This window comes from Etheostoma spectabile, chromosome 23, assembly GCF_008692095.1.
Source record: "Etheostoma spectabile isolate EspeVRDwgs_2016 chromosome 23, UIUC_Espe_1.0, whole genome shotgun sequence".
NCBI classification, from domain to species: domain Eukaryota; kingdom Metazoa; phylum Chordata; class Actinopteri; order Perciformes; family Percidae; genus Etheostoma; species Etheostoma spectabile.
Window position 1 is genome coordinate 403882 of NC_045755.1, and position 5473 is coordinate 409354.

A 5473-nucleotide genomic window follows, 5' to 3' on the forward strand; every position below is an offset into this window, starting at 1 on the left:
TAGAACAAAAATACAACTTATATAAAAGATGTAATGATGGTTTGTCTATTAGGTAAGTCATAAGGGTTAATGCTTCATAACAACAGTCTTATCTATGGGCCACAAGGATGTCCTCATGAAACCGTCATTAAAAATAACAGTAACGTAACGTAATGAATGAATATTACTTATACGGATTTTTAGAGCAGAAACATAAGTATATACTAAAAGAGTGGACTGCAAAGAATAGGTATATTAATGAATTAAGAGTGCAGTACAAGAACGAATATTACGATCCAGTGTGTGTACTGTTTCCAGCTAATGTGGGGGGGTGACATGACGGCGGTGTCGCAATCGTCATCCTGGCGTGACACGGAGCAAACATATCACATTTATTTTTGTTAAACGATCAAAAACAAAGCAGGAATAATTTTTTCGCGAAACACAATAGCAGACTGGAATGCTCTCCCGAGGTGAAATTGTACAGAAGAAGAAGGGATTAAATGTGATCGTCATCCGGTAAGTGCACACGGTAGTGCGCGATTTGAGACAACACTCCTCTGTCAAAAATACGCACTATGCAAGACAGTACGTAGTGCACTGCACTAAGGGAAGTGCGCGATTTGAGACACAGCCACAGTCTCTGAGGTGTTGGGCAACGGCACAGTCTCTGAGGTGTCAGGCAACGGCACAGTTTCTGAGGTGTCGGGCAACGACACAGTTTCTGAAGTACCGGGCAACGACAGTCTCTGGGACACCGGAGACCGGAAAAGCCTCTGGGGCAGTCTCTGAGGTGGACTCTGGTCAGCGTAGACTCTGGGCGAGCAGTCAACGCAGACCCTGGGCGAGCAGTCAACGCAGACCCTGGAAAGTCGGTCAACACATACTCTGGAAGGTCGGTTGACGCAGACTCTGGAAGGTTAGTCAGCGTAGACTCTGGACGGCTGGACCTCAGTGGAGGTTCTGGACGGCTGGATGTCAGCAGAGGTTCTGGAAGTCTGCTCAGCTAACAGGCTCTAGGCTGCTGGACATCACATGCTCTGGTCCGCTGGACCCAAGTAGTAGGATGACTGCCCCTATATTGTGTATGGGAATACCAGTCAAGAGCTTGTCGGGACCTACCCACATTTTTACAAGCAGCATTTACAACCACATTTTATATATATACTGTATATGCCTTTCTTTTTTTGCTCATTTGTTGTTATCTCTCACGTTTTCGCTTAGTGAGAGATCACTGTTGTGACTTCCTCCACCTCCCCTTCCACCTCAAGTCATCGTCTACTCCTGCTAACCTTTCCGGAGCCTCCTTTGTTCTGGTCTTCGGGCTCTTTCATCGCTACCATCGGTGTCTAGATTCCATTGGGGGGTTGTGATGTTCTCTACCCCTATACACAAACTAGTCTAATCGCCAACGACTTTGTACATTTTATTATGCTGTACAATAAACATTTTGCAGATCTGCAAACATGTCTCTCCTGACTGAAATGTATAAAGGGACATGGATATGCATTGCTAAGCCATTATCATGATCATGCCCTAAAGCATCCCCTGCTCAACTGTTAATTTTAAAATAAATGGGACCATAATTTACAAAATGAACATTATGCTGTATTAAAGAAGACTTGAAAGTAGCAATTGAGACCATAAACTCAGTATGAAAATGTTCATTGTTGTAATAAATCAAGGTAATTTTTCCATACACTTCTATGGAAATGGACTTCCTTTTGCAAACAGGGGAGTCGCCCCCGGCTGGAAATGAAATATAATGCAGATTCAAGGCACTTTAGGATTGGCTTCACTTTTCAGTTTATTATTATTATGATAGATGAGTAGTCTACTGTGGGCATCTAACAAACAAATAGATTGTGAAGTGAAGTTAAAATGGTTGCCTAGTTTGTTTTGTTTGTCCTTGTTAGTGAGTACAATTACAGAATACTGATCAGTTTTTTTCTTCCTCACAGGTACATAGTATTATGTGCATGCTGGCAGTCAGCTGGTTATCAGCTGTTTATTGTGGTGCAGTTTTTAACAGTGAGGAAACATGAGACAATGTTTAAAGCATTGGATATTGTCCATTGCTGGTCCATTTGTCCAATGTGGACAGTCTAAGCTTGTTCAATGCTTTCTTGCTTTTAGGTGTAATTGTGAAAATCAACCAGAACTACAGGAATTTGACTGTAAACACAAGCTCATGCGGCAGTCTCCCTAACTCATCTCATCTGTAAATAGATCATTTCCTCCTACTGATGCCCACCCCTGTGTTTGTGTGACCTCAGGACGTAGACAACACGTTGTAAAATGTTAGTGCTTTAGATGCTCCAGCTGCCCCTCAGCCCCCACCACCACCCCAGCTTTCTACTGCCACTTTGCAGTCTAAACACACCTCACTTGTAAATATTCCTTATTGCATCCAGAACATAAACGCTCTCATTGCTGAGGCTTAGTACCAGGATTTCCCACACTCAGCCAGCTCGCTGAACTGATGTCACACTCTAGCATGCCACCCACACACTCCATACCTCCATCATCTTGTGATTTCCATTGTTTAAAAAAGCACCTTGTGACCCAAAGTTTTCTAGTCTGGAATCTAATAATAGCTGGAAAATGACTCTAAACATCCACTGTCAGGATACCCTTAAAGGCACTGAACCTCCATCGGCCAGTAGGAAACTTTGATGGGCAGCTTTTACTGTTAATTTCTCTGTATTAATATATGGACAGCACCATTTTTGACTGGAAAAAGTAGCTGAGACTAGCTAAAGCAAAATTAAGGATACATTACCACAAAGGAAAACTGTGCATTGCCTGGAGTGGAAAATCTTAAGGATTTATGTTTAAAATAACATACCAATTTAGGTTTAAAAAAAGGATGTTGTCAACTTTCCACATCAGGGGGCGATCTGGTAGCTTACCTGGTTGAGCTTGTGCCCCATGTACCAAGGCTCAGCCCGGGTTTAAATCCAACCCGGATGCATGTCATCCCCAGATTTTCTACCTCCATTCCTGTCTTCATCTGTCCTATCAAATAAAAGCCCCAAAAATAATCTTAAACAGCAAAAAAACTTTCCACATTAGCATAGATACTAACCCTGAGATATTTTTCAGATACACGTCATTGTTTCCTCCGACCTATGGCTGACGCTACCTGTTAGGAACTGCATGTGCTGGAGAATGTTCTTTTTCTCAAATGTCGAAGATTCTACAACAAACTCAGGAGCACTTGGTTATGTTGTAACCTCGGTTCTCTGAGGGAAAAGATTGTCTCTCCACCGTCAAGAAGTCATCTGGGAGTTGGACTTTGACAACTTCTCTTCACAGAAGGCCAGATGAAGCCTGTGTGGTTTAGATTTTTTGTGCTGTGTGGTCATTGCTTTGCCTCTGCATATTTTAATCTTGGACTTCATGTGATCATAATAATATATGTTAGGTGATGATAAATAATGTATGCATAGAAAAACACATAACAAAAATGATGGTGGTATACCAGAATATTTTTTTTTAACCTGTGCCAGGGCCTATGAGCTTGATAACCTGTCCATTAGTGGAATCCGTGTGATGAAACAAAAACTACAATTTAAAATGTTTGTTGCTTTCTGAGCTGCTATTTAAGATTTCTTTTAATATCCTGTTTTATTTTTTCTTTCAACTTTTTTCCTCACTATGTCTGAGATTTTGTCTGCCTGTTTATCTGTCTTGTAGGTCTGGTGAGCCAAAGAAAAATTTCCACCCTGGTGGAAAAGAAAGATTTATTCTATTCTTTTCTATTCTAGATGATAAAAGAAAGCGCTGTGGGGTACAGTGTTTGAAGTGGACAGAGAGTCTACCTTAGCAACCTACCACTAATTTTCTCCAGCAGTAAAACATTTGTCATGTAAACATTGACTTTTCATGCATCAGTGCATGCTTTCAACACACATGCAGCTGACACAGTGGTTAAAGTCATTTTTTAAATGGTATGACAGCATTAATACTCAGAAATACTTCAAACATGTAAGTCAACATCCCATCAATAACGTGATTTTGTGCCTTTTTATTTCCTGAATGGTTTTTAGCCAGCCATACCTTTTTATACTTATTGTAGTTTTCCTTGATAAGATTTTATTTAGCACTATATCACAACATCCGAGTAATTTGATTCATTTGTAACTGCACGATACAAACCTGTTCTTAAATTTCCAAAGCCTGAGCATGCACAAAAACAGACAAACCAAAATAAGATTAGAACAAAGCCGCAATCCTGGTCAGTGTCCCAGGAGACCCTGACGGTTCACAACCTCCCAGCACCTCCCACTCACCACCTATCTCCCTGTTAGAAAGGCTTCTGGGAGACAGAACAGTGCAACTTTTTTGAGAGCAGTGTGTAGGATTTAGTGGCATCCAGTGGTAAGATTGCATATTGCAACCAACTGAAAACCCCTTCCCTCACCTCTACCTTTCCAAACACGTAGTAGCACCTTTGGTGGCCTTCAAGTAACTTAAAAATGATCAAAGGCCCTCTTTAGAGCCACAATTTAGTTTTTCTGTTCTGTTGAAACACTGCAATGCAACATGGCGGGCTCTGTGGAAGAGGACCTGCTTCTTATGCAATGTAGATTGGAAGAAGGGTTCATTCTAAACGGAAACAACAATTCTTAGTTTCAGGCATTAAGGAAAAAGTAATTAAGAACACTGTATTCCATTTCTGCAATTAGATCCCCCTAAATCCTACACATTGTTCCTTTAACTGGTTGTATTGAAATGTGGATCAATAGCACTCAATAACACAATCTTCACTATGATTCATCAAAACATCTGATCAGATATGAAGTGATGCTGTCAGATTACACAGAAACATGGCGGACAAAAGTTAATGTTTGGTTGATGGAAAGAAACCTTTTATTAATGCACAAATTGCATGTTAATTCTTTGCTCACATGTAATTTGTAATATAGTTATTAGGATGTAACCGTTAGTTGCTGTCCACGTAGCATGACCTATATTAGTTAGAAAAGTTGTTTATTAGCATTAACCCCGATAACAAATGTACTGGTACAGCAACAAGTCTGGGACAATCTGACCAATAAAATACAACACATCTTCTTTGTAGCACCCATTACGACTTAAAGGTGCTCTAAGCCAGGGGTTCCCAAAACTTTCAGCCCACAACCCCTAAAGTAACGGTGCAAGTGACTCGCGACCCCCCCCGCTATAAATGTATATAAACATTGCGCACAACCGCGCACGCACTATAGGCGTCTCCAAACACAAGCATATTGACAACACAAAATAACACAACAGCCATTACATTATTCTACAGTACTTTACTCAATACTTTAATTTGAACTTAACCTAATGAGATGGATGTGCAATATGTTTGTAGCACAGCAAGTCCAATCCTGGTTTAATGTTGGAGACCGCTACTCGGAGATCATCCTCCACATTCAGTCGCCATCTGTATTTATTTTTATGGTACGTCAGTGCCGAGAAAGTCTTTTCGCACAAGTAGGTAGTGCCA